This window comes from Somniosus microcephalus, chromosome 12, assembly GCF_052327205.1.
Source record: "Somniosus microcephalus isolate GS21.2 chromosome 12, FLI_Smic_1.0, whole genome shotgun sequence".
Taxonomy (NCBI): domain Eukaryota; kingdom Metazoa; phylum Chordata; class Chondrichthyes; order Squaliformes; family Somniosidae; genus Somniosus; species Somniosus microcephalus.
In genome coordinates this window covers 204,674,707-204,686,802 of record NC_140998.1, presented here as the reverse complement: position 1 = coordinate 204,686,802, position 12,096 = coordinate 204,674,707, and positions in this window count along the sequence as shown.

Below are 12,096 nucleotides of genomic sequence, written 5' to 3'. Positions count from 1 at the left end.
CCGGAGGAACTTGCCTACTCCTCCTATGGGGAGGAGATGGCCCCAGCTGGGTGGGGCACGGCCCCCAACCCAGCACTATCCTGACCGAAGTTCACATGCGGGAGACCTCGCTGTTGAGGAGTCACGATGGGAAAGCGCGGGCACCTTGTGATAGGGATGCCTTCCCCGGGGGTGGGTGGTGATGGCCCGGGAATGATTGTATAGAGGAGGGGGAGACCCAAGAGTCGCGTGGGTGCGGTCGGGGGAGGGAGGAACTCACCCGGGGGCCCACGGGCAAAGAGGATAAGTGTGGCTGGGAAGGATGAGTGGGTGGCCGGATCAGTGTGGGGCCAGGGAGAGCCGCCACACAGGCACCCATCATTTTCTGGAGCAAGTCGAGGGAAGACAGGAGGGAGAGGGACTGGGAGTCATGAGATCCCATACTCCCCGGTCTCGGTCTGTGCCAAGGTAATTTTACACATGAGGGGTACCCCGCCTCCACGAAAGGACAAGGGAATGGCTCGGGGCCGGCGGAGCAGGCTGGTCTGTAAATCCATTCTGCCTGTTTTTAAAGTTTAAGACAATCAACAGGGGGGTGGAAGGTACTTTTACTGCCCAAGTGGGAGGAGCAATACCCACTCGAATTTCGCGACCTATCATCGGCATGTGATGATCGGGGTTCATTTAAGCATGTTGTTTAATGATTTTTTTTTGTATTTTGTGTTACATCCCCAAGTTGAGCAGAGGCGTAGGATCCTCTCTGTGCTTGGGACCAGTTTGTGACAACTCCAAGTTGAGCAGAGGCGTAGGACCCTCTCCGTGCTTGGGATCGTTTTGATTACATTGTGTAACTAAGATTGCAACATTTTGCAATAAATTATGAGGTAAAAAAGTGATTGTAAATTTGGTTTACACTGTATAATTTTACAAGCGTGTAGGGGTATGAGACCCCTTATTGAAAACTGAAGTATCTGTAAGATGCCAACCGTACCATGGTTTTTCTTCTTGAATTAAAGGGGAATAGATGGGATGGGGATCAGTGGCAGATAGCTATTAGGTAAATACAGGGGATGGTTGTTTGTGAGGGGTCAGAAATTATTGCTCATTTCTTAAAGAGGATACTACAAGCAAGCTGGAAGTATCCAAGGGCGGACTGTAAGAATTCGCAATAATTTACAGTTCTGAAGATCATTTTTTTTGATGAAAGAATCCCTGGGTGTTGTGCTTTTAAATTTCCAGGGATAAAAATGGCTGTCACCACATGGCCGAAGACAAAGGACAATGCTTTGTTTACAAAGCAATTGAATGCTATTAGCATTTGTTTGTATATCGAGTGGATACATCTAAACTGCAGAAGATACTTTTGTACCTTGAATGGGAAACGTTTAACAATTGAATGGGTTTTAAATCACCCAGCACTGGACAATAGAGCAGTTGTATTTCTCTTTTGTTTCAGCCCATGGAGCTCCGGAAGACACATTAACCCAGTCTAACCACTTTGAGTTAGCCAATCACAGCTTTCTCTTGTGTATTGGACCCTTTGGGTGGGGAATTTTGCACACAGCCCTTGCAAGGCAGAACGGCAGGGGCCTCACCAGGTATAAAGATAGCGGCTGAGAAGCTATCTCTCTCTCTTACTTCGCTGGACCACATGTGAGCAGAGTTTCTGACTCCTCAGCAAAGCAGCCTAGTTAAGGAGTTTGGGGGATGGTAATTTAAGGGGATATTGCTAAGATTGTTTAATCAACATTGTATTCACTTACCCCTCGTTTTTGCCGTCTGCCTTACCCCATTTTAAGCAATTTTACTGTAATTACTGTGTGCGTGTGGGATAGTTTGATATTTTGATTGTAGTTTATTTAGGTAATAAAACTTGATTTCTTTCTCTCATCCAAACCACTTGTTCCATTTTAATATCATTAATTATAAGTTCCTCCACTCAGAACTAAAGGAGGGGTAGCGATTCGTGACCGCTGTAATAAAATTGGTTTTATTGGAATTGGTCCTGCAAGACCAGGAAAATTACTTCAAACCAGTTTAAAGAAGCCCCAAACCCTTACAATGGCGAGCCAGGTAGGAGTGGAGGCAGTTTTTGATTTAATAAGTGGTCTGGATCTAGAGAAAGCATCAGTTATTGTCTCTCTCGTTTTCAGTATGTGGGTAGCCCTGCGAATTTTAGCGGCAGTGTGTAGGCTGACCTATCGGGGTATAGGTGGCTGGTTTAGGGAGGATGAGATGAGGGAGCAGGAGGAGGTTAAGGAGGCCAAGAATTGGGAGTCCCAGTTTGAAAAATGCCAGGCATTTGTGGAGCGCCTGGTGCAGGAAGTCACTGAGACCAGGAAAAGTGAGATGGGACTGCGGGAAGAGAATGCCCGCCTCATCTCAGAAGTAAAAGAGCAGGAGGAAAGGTTTAGTGAAGTAAGGACAGCTTATAAGCTGGCCTGCGCCCAAAGGTTTAGTGAAGCAGATCATGGCCCCTGTAGGGCAGAGATAGAAAGCCTTAACATGGCTTTAAAAGCAGCAAAGGGGACGATTTGTGTGATCAGCCCGAAGGCAGGTCAGCTGGATTTTACTGGCAGCCCAAATCAAACCGCCCCACAGGCAACACCCAGGGAAAGGCTGGCTTGGGAATTAGAGATCCCAAGACAGCAGCCCACAGCTCCGGGTTTTGAGGAGCTCTGGCAGCAAGGAGGGGTGGACAATGGGGTGGTAGGAGAACACCAGCAGGTCCCACTAGGCAGGCGGGGACCAGGACCAGTGTATCCCCTCAGACAATGGAGGTACGGTCTTCACAGGCAAGCACTGTGGCTTGTGTGGGGGGAGGAGCCATTCATGTTCAGAGTAAGCTGTTTAAGCCAGGGAACAGGGAAGGAGAGTTCTGGGACCCCTGTAGAGCAGGTCCAGTAGCAGAAATCCAAGACAAGGGAGGCACACAGGGGATAGTTTTGGCCCCAGACGAAAGGCAGGTCTAAAATTCCCCAGTTAAAGCCATCTGGGTGAGGGAACATAAGTTTGCTGTCCACAAGTCAAGTTCAAGTTCGCAGCCTACAAAGACAGGCAATGTGGCTTGCTTCCAGGGACAAGTTGTCCAGACCACCAATTGGAACACTTCCCTACCCCAGCGGGACCCTAGTTTTGCCCAAAGTTCAAATTTAGAGTATACCTGCCCCCAGCACAGGAGTGGGCAGGGAAGAGCAGACAAACCCAGAGAGAGATTTGCACCGGCAGGCTGCCAGGTACATTATACAGTGTGGGCTATTTGGACATGGGGGAGAAGGTTTCCAGCCTAGGCTGTGACCCAAGCTCAGGGTCTGCCAGCCAAAGTTTCCCCCAGAGAGACACCCCTCAGAAGGTCTCAGTGGGTGCCCCAGCCTAAGAAAGCATGGTCACCCACTTTACAGTGGAGTAGGGTGGTCTCCCGAGCCAGGGAGAAGCCAGAGAACAGAGGCCCCCACTCATCAGCCATAAGCTGTGAGGGACCAGAGACAGGAGGCAGTCCAGCTTCGCTGCAGCCAGCAGCAATCTGTGACAGTGCCAGAGATTAGTCTGGCCATCCGGAGACGGGCGGCATCTGTATTATAGCTATGTGTATGTATATAGCTTGCTTTAAGGTGTATTTTAAGTTTGTTGACATAACTAGTCTTAAGTATAAGTTTAAAGAGTTTAAGTTTACATGTGTGCCGAATGTTTGTATTTTGGTCCGAGGTCAAGGGACCCGACCATATCTCCACCTAAGCCAGCAGGTCAGCGAGACCTGGCTGCATGTCCTTTTAAGTTTTTGCAGGAGATTGGAAAATGAAGCAGCCATGTTCGCCCAGCCCGAGCTGGGCATTGAATGAAGATACGGATACGGAATGTTGGGGATCACCTCGCCACTGGACGAATCCAGGAGACCCCACAGCGATCTTCAGGAAAAACTGGACAGAGTCCGGAGGAACTTGCCTACTCCTCCTATGGGGAGGAGATGGCCCCAGCTGGGTGGGGCACGGCCCCCAACCCAGCACTATCCTGACCGAAGTTCACATGCGGGAGACCTCGCTGTTGAGGAGTCACGATGGGGAAGCGCGGGCACCTTGTGATAGGGATGCGTTCCCCGGGGGTGGGTGGTGATGGCCCGGGAATGATTGTATAGAGGAGGGGGAGACCCAAGTGTCGCGTGGGTGCGGTCGGGGGAGGGAGGAACTCACCCGGGGGCCCACGGGCAAAGAGGATAAGTGTGGCTGGGAAGGATGAGTGGGTGGCCGGATCAGTGTGGGGCCAGGGAGAGCCGCCACACAGGCACCCATCATTTTCTGGAGCCAGTCGAGGGAAGACAGGAGGGGGAGGGACTGGGAGTCATGAGATCCCATACTCCCCAGTCTCGGTCTGTGCCAAGGTAATTTTACACATGAGGGGTACCCCGCCTCCACGAAAGGACAAGGGAATGGCTCGGGGCTGGCGGAGCAGGCTGGTCTGTAAATCCATTCTGCCTGTTTTTAAAGTTTAAGACAATCAACAGGGGGGTGGAAGGTACTTTTACTGCCCAAGTGGGAGGAGCAATACCCACTCGAATTTCGCGACCCATCATCGGCACGTGATGATCGGGGTTCATTTAAGCATGTTGTTTAATGATTTTTTTTTGTATTTTGTGTTACATCCCCAAGTTGAGCAGAGGCGTAGGATCCTCTCTGTGCTTGGGACCAGTTTGTGACAACTCCAAGTTGAGCAGAGGCGTAGGACCCTCTCCGTGCTTGGGATCGTTTTGATTACATTGTGTAACTAAGATTGCAACATTTTGCAATAACTTATGAGGTAAAAAAGTGATTGTAAATTTGGTTTACACTGTATAATTTTACAAGCGTGTAGGGGTATGAGACCCCTTATTGAAAACTGAAGTATCTGTAAGATGCCAACCGTACCATGGCTTTTTTTCTTGAATTAAAGGGGAATAGATGGGATGGGGATCAGTGGCAGATAGCTATTAGGTAAATACAGGGGATGGTTGTTTGTGAGGGGTCAGAAATTATTGCTCATTTCTTAAAGAGGATACTACAAGCAAGCTGGAAGTATCCAAGGGCGGACTGTAAGAATTCGCAATAATTTACAGTTCTGAAGATCAATTTTTTTGATGAAAGAATCCCTGGGTGTTGTGCTTTTAAATTTCCAGGGATAAAAATGGCTGTCACCACATGGCCGAAGACAAAGGACAATGCTTTGTTTACAAAGCAATTGAATGCTATTAGCATTTGTTTGTATATCGAGTGGATACATCTAAACTGCAGAAGAGACTTTTGTACCTTGAATGGGAAACGTTTAACAATTGAATGGGTTTTAAATCACCCAGCACTGGACAATAGGGCTGTTGCATTCTCTTTTGTTTCAGCCCAGGGAGCTCCGGAAGATACATTAACCCAGTCTAACCACTTTGAGTTAGCCAATCACAGCTTTCTCTTGTGTATTGGACCCTTTGGGTGGGGAATTTTGCACACAGCCCTTTGCAAGGCAGAACGGCAGGGGCCTCACCAGGTATAAAGATAGCGGCTGAGAAGCTATCTCTCTCTCTTACTTCGCTGGACCACAGGTGAGCAGGGTGTTCTGACTCCTCAGCAAAGCAGCCTAGTTAAGGAGTTTGGGGGATGGTAATTTAAGGGGATATTGCTAAGATTGTTTAATCAACATTGTATTCACTTACCCCTCGTTTTTGCCATCGGCCTTACCCCATTTTAAGCAATTTTACTGTAATTACTGTGTGCGTGTGGGATAGTTTGATATTTTGATTGTAATTTATTTAGGTAATAAAACTTGATTTTTTTCTCTCATCCAAACCACTTGTTCCGTTTTAATATCATTAATTATAAGTTCCTCCACTCAGAACTAAAGGAGGGGTAGCGATTCGTGACCGCTGTAATAAAATTGGTTTTATTGGAATTGGTCCTGCAAGACCAGGAACATTACTTTAAACCAGTTTAAAGAAGCCCCCAAACCCTTACATATATTTAGAATAACGGATACCCGGGAGTGAGTTACAGGCTGGAATCTAATGGAGGGGTTCGGGGGTTTATATATAGAAATAATAACAGAACTCGGGAGTGAGTTACAGGCTGGAATCTAATCGTGTGGACGGGGGTTTATATATAGAATAACAGATACCCGGGAGTGAGTTACAGGCTGGATTTTAATCGAGGTTTCGGGGTTTTATATATAGAATAACAGATACCCGGGAGTGAGTTAAAGGCTGGAATCTAATCAAGGGGTTCAGTGGATTTATATATAGACTAACAAATACCCGGGAGAGAGTTACAGGCTGGAATCTAATTGAGGGGGTCGGGGGGAGATAGCACCACGGCCATATATCCCCCTGCTTTCCTGATTAATCAGCGCTCCCCCAGTACAGCCTCTCTGACTGTGCAATTCTCCCTCAGTCCTACCTTTCTGACAGTGTGGTGCTCCCTCAGTACTGTCCCTCCGACAGTGCAGCGCACCCTCAGTACCACGCCTCTGACAGTGTGGCGATCCCTCAGTACTGACCCTCCGACAGTGCAGCGCTCCCTCAGTACTGCCCCTCCGACAGTGCAGCGCTCCCTCAGTCCTACCGTTCTGACAGTGCATTGCTCCCTCAGTACTGCCCCTTTGACAGTGCGTCACTCCCTCAGTACTGACCTTCTGACATTGCAGCGCTCCCTCAGTACTGCCCCTCCAACAGTGTGGCACTCCCTCAGTACTGCCCCTCCAACATTGCGGCACTCCCTCAGTACTGCTCCTCTGACAGTGCGGCTATCCCTCAGTACTGCCCCTACGACAGTGCAGCGCTCCCTCAGTACTGCCCCTCCGACAGTGCGGTGCTCCCTCAGTAATGACCCTCCGACAGTGCGGCGCTCCCTCAGTACTGCCCCTCCGACAGTGCGGCGCTCCCTCAGTATTCCCCCTCCGACAGTGCGGCGCTCCCTCAGTATTGCCCCTCCGACAGTGCGGCGCTCCCTCAGTACTGCCCCTCCGACAGTGCGGCGCTCCCTCAGTACTGCTCCTCTGATAGTGCGGTGCTCCCTCAGTACTGCCCCCCCCGACAGTGTGGTAAATCAACTTCAACATAGTGCCTTGAAGTACAAAACGTCCTGAAGCACTTACAGAATTTATAGCAACAGAGGTACATTGAAAGAGAGTGGAGAATGTTTAAGAGATTTAGAGAGGGAGTAGAGTGAAGGCTAGGACAAAGAGATGGCATTGAAGGCAGATACAGAAATAGAGAGGGGAAGTGGATATAATGGGGAGTTCCGCAAGGCCTAGGGGACATTACGTGCTGGATACCAGTGGTGGGATGAGGGAATGGAGAAATGTACCGGACGCCACATTTTTTTATTGGTTCATGAGGTGTGGGCGTCGCTGACAAGGCCAGCATTTATTGCCCATCCCTAGTTGCCCTCGAGAAGGTGGTGGTGAGTCACCTTCTTGAACCGCTGCAGTCCGTGTGGTGAAGGTGCTTCCACAGTGCTGTTAGGGAGGGAGTTCCAGGATGTTGACCCAGCGACGATGAAGGAACAGCCGATATATTTCCAAGTCAGGATGGTGTGTGACTCGGAGGGGAACTTGGAGTGGGTGGTGTTCCCATGCGCCTGCTGCCCTTGTCTTTCTAGGTGGAAGAGGTTGTGGGTTTGGCAGGTGCTGCCAAAGAAGCCTTGGCGAGTTGCTGCAGTGCATCTTGTAGATGGTACACACTGCAGCCACGGTGCGCCGGTGGTGGAGGGAGTGAATGTTTAAGGCGGTGGATGGGGTGCCAATGAAAAATGCAGAAAACTGAAAGGGGCTGGTAAGTAAATTTGGAAAAAATTGCAGAGCATAGACGGAGAATTGTTATGGCATGGAATGCATTGCCTGAAGTTGGGATAGTATCAAATTCAATAATAACTTTCTAAAGTGAATTGGAGTTATACTTTAAAAGGAATAAATTGCTGGGTTATGGAGAAAGAGCAGGCGTATGGGACTAATTGTATACCTCTTTCAAAGAGCCGGAACAGGCATGATGGGGTAAATAATTACCTTCTCAAATCTATTATTCTATAATTCTACTAACAAGCATCAGAAGAGGAATGTTGGAGAGGCGGGTCAGTGCGCTTTCCTGAAACTCACTGCAAAAGCCAACAATAACTTATTTGCCATCACAGTCTAACAGATTGCAATGTCCCAATTCAATTTACAAAACACTGTGATTTCCACAAAATAACTACGTGTTCCAAGCATCAAACAGAATGATTTGCATGAAATGTCGCAGCGAGTCCCCTTGGTAATACTCCACCCTTTATAATAATTCAACCTAATACAGCCAGACTGTGTGTGCCAGTAAGCGCAGAGTGTCTTAACAAGTGGAACGTAGCAAGCTTTAAACCTTGTTCCGGATGTGCTTAGCTTGGATAACTGAAGGTTCATGGGCCTGGTCTCCATAGTGATTGCAATGGCAGCTGGAGCGCTTCCTTCTGTCGAGGGGATGGGTGGAAAGTGAACAGATCGCAGTACACGCCACATCTGTTGGACTAAGGTGGACAGTGCATTGCATCAGGAAGAAGAAATAATCCGGCCTGAGCTGCTTCGTTCTGCACACGCTGTAACACATTTCTATAGTCTATGTTGGGAAGGGTGAAGTGGACTAGGAGTTTATCTTGGCATGATACAGAATGTCCGCCTCAGCTGGGCTTAGATGTGTCTGACGATATAGTGACAAATAGCCCATATAATACAGTCGGTCGGCCACTGAGTGACGCTGTTGGGTTAAGAAGCTTTTCTCAATCACACTGAGCACAAGGAACAAACATGACTTCAGGCTGCAGAAGGAATCAGAGAAATTGCAACAAATAGCCAGTCAAAACGCAATTGTAGATTTTCCAGCACACTAAAAATCCAAGGAACAATTCAACAATTAGTATGCCCTTATCCCAGCTAACCTGGGCCAGCACTTAAAGATCGGTCAGGGCTCCTGCTCTGGTCTAAATTACCGCATACACTCTTTGTTGGACTTGCAAGTTAAAAATGGGCAGTTTTTTAAAGGTACTGACGGTAATGCATTTTAATAATAGGCAAGAACTTCATAACAGGGGCGAAATTGCAACATGGTAGGGGCATGGGAAAATAAAGGGGCATATTTTAAATTCATTCTCGGGATATGGGCGTCGCTGGCAGGCCGTCGTTTATTGCCCATCCCTAGTTGCCCCTTGAGAAGGTGTTGGTGGGCCATCTTCTTGAACCGCTGCAGTCCGTGTGGTGAAGGTGCTCCCATACTGATGCTGGGGAGGGAGTTCCAGATTTTGATCCCGCGATGGTCAAGGGGTGGTCATGTATTTCCAAGTCAGGGTGGGTTGTGACTTGGAGAGGAACTTGGAGGTGATGGAGATCCCATGCACCTATTGTCCTGATATGGAGGCAGTGACACTCTCTGATTGTAGGGATAAATGTACAATCCCATTCTCCAAGCAGTGGGCCAAACATGCAGCGATGGTGGGTCAGAGAATCGCTCTCAGTGTTGCGGTCTATTTCCGACACATGTTTCCTGTAATTCACTGTCAACTCTGAGCTCTCACTTTGCAGTGCAGTTTAAACAAAGAGCTGCAAACACAACAGGTCCTTTCAAGATGCAGCATGTAGTATAAGCGGATGGTCCCTGACCACAGATAAACTCATTCTGGTTCAATTGTCCAGAATGATTCACACCCAAGAACGTCATAGATAGCAGCGGGCTGTGTGCTGTGGTAACCACAGCTAGAGGGGCTCTAAATAGAACCAGCACTTCACACCTCTCCGCTGCTGCTATACTGGCACATGGTGTAAACAAACCCACCTCGGTGCAGCCACACTGAATGAGACACTGAACACGCACCGTAGGAACATTGAGTGTTAAACATAAACTCTGCCCCGAAGTTGACCACACATCACATCAGCTGACATTCTCAAAGCCATCTGGGTCTTGTGTGGGGCATAATTGAGCAGAGTGCATTGCACCAACCTCCACTGTAGGATTGACAAGACAAGGCATCAGCTGTGGTTAATACCAAGCGGGGGCCTGGATTGAACACACATTCAATAAACTAGTCAAGAAAGAAACAAAAGAAAAAGAAGAACATTGATCTCAAGCTGAACACACATCCCTAAATGTGTCCATAAAACCGAACTGGGCCCTAGGCCTGGATATATATTTTAATACCGGTCACTAAATCCAAGCTGAGACTGGGTCTGAACAAACATCCCTAAACTAGTCAGTAAAGACCAAGTGAGACCTGGGTCTGATAACACATCCCTAAACTAGAGAGTAAAGCCAAGCTGAGACCTGGGTCTGAACGCACATCCCTAAACTAGTCAGTAAAGACCAACTGAGACCTGGGTCTGAACACATATCCCTAAATTAGTCAGTAAAGACCAACTGAGACCTGGGTCTGAACATACATCCCTAAACTAGTTAGTAAAGACCAACTGAGACCTGGGCATGAAAACAGATCCCTAAACTAGTCAGTAAAGACAAGCTGAGACCTGGGTCTGACAACACACATTTCTAAACTAGTCAGTAAAGACCAACTGAGACCTGGGCATGAACACAGATCCCTAAACTAGTCAGTAAAGCCAAGCTAAGACCTGGGTTTGAACACACATCCCTAAACGAGTCATTAAAGCCCAACTGAGACCTGGGTCTGAACACAAATCCCTAAACTAGTCAGTAAAGACCAACTGAGACCTGGGTCAGATCACACATCCCTAAACTAGTTAGTAATGCCAAGCTGAGACCTGGGTATGAAGTCACATGCCTAAACTGGCGAGTAATGCCGAGCTGAGGCCTGGGTCTGAACACACATCCCTAAACTAGTTAGTAAAGACCAGCTGAGACCTGTGTCTGAACACACATCCCTAAACTAGTCAGTAAAGGCCAACTGAGACCTGGGTCTGAACAGTCATCCCGAAACTAGTCTGTCAAGCCCAATTGAGACTTGGGTCGGATCACACAACGGTAAACTAGTCAGTAAAGCCAAGCTGAGTCCTCGGTCTGAACACATGTCCCTAAACTTGTCATTAAAGCCACGCCGAGATCTGGGACTGAACAGACATCCCGAAGCTAGGCAGTGAAGACCAACTGAGACCTGGGTCTGAACATACATCCCTAATCTAGTCAGTAAAGACCAATTGAGTACTGGCTCTGCACACACATCCCTAAACTAGTCAGTAAAGCCAATCTGAGAGCTGGGTCTGAACACACATCCCGAAACTAGTCAGTAAAGGCAATCTGAGAGCTGGGTCTGAACACAAATCCCCAAACTAGCCAGTAAAGCCAATCTGAGAGCTGGGTCTGAACACACATCCCCAAGCTAGTCAGTCAACCATCTGAACAGGAAAGCAATCAAACTGGGCCCTGAATCTGAACCCAAGCCCACCCAACACACACACGATGCAACGGTGTCCCAACATTTGATTGTATCATCTTATTGTATTAACATGAAAAACTGGGCCCTGGAACTGAGCTCACATCACTAAACTAGCCTGTAAATCGAGACTGTGACATTGACCTTAGCAAGCATTCCCTGTCTCCCTCTTTCTCCATCATAATCTCTCTCTCAGACACTTTCTCTCTGTCTCTCTCTTCTCTAGAAAACGAGAAGGCTGAGCAGTGACCTAAAAGACATCTTGAACATTTGATCTTATGAAGCTCAGATTCTTACAGTAAATAATAGCCTAATATTTACTGTAAAGATGTAATAACATTGTTTAAGAGGTGGTATTAGAAATTGAACGGTGCAGCCAGAACTGTGAGAGTAACTAATTGGGAAATAATTTGATACAGTCAGTGGCATCAAGGGAAGGAAGGAAACTGCTTAACCCAACAACAGGGTCGTGCTGATGAAAACTAGCCAGAGACAAATAGATTAACTCCAAGGAGATAATAAAGATAAATACATGACAAGACATAGGAATTGCAGGCTATAAATACAGTGTGAATGAAATCACTGCAATGTGAAATATCCCAGGTGGTGGTGGATGTAGTTTGGGGTGGAGAGTTGGAGGTGGAGATATTTCCCGAGACACCAGAAAAAATAAGCAATTTGCTCAGGAAAGTGTAATGGATTTCAGATTTAGAATTGTGAAAATGGAAAACAGTGAGTTGTTCAAACT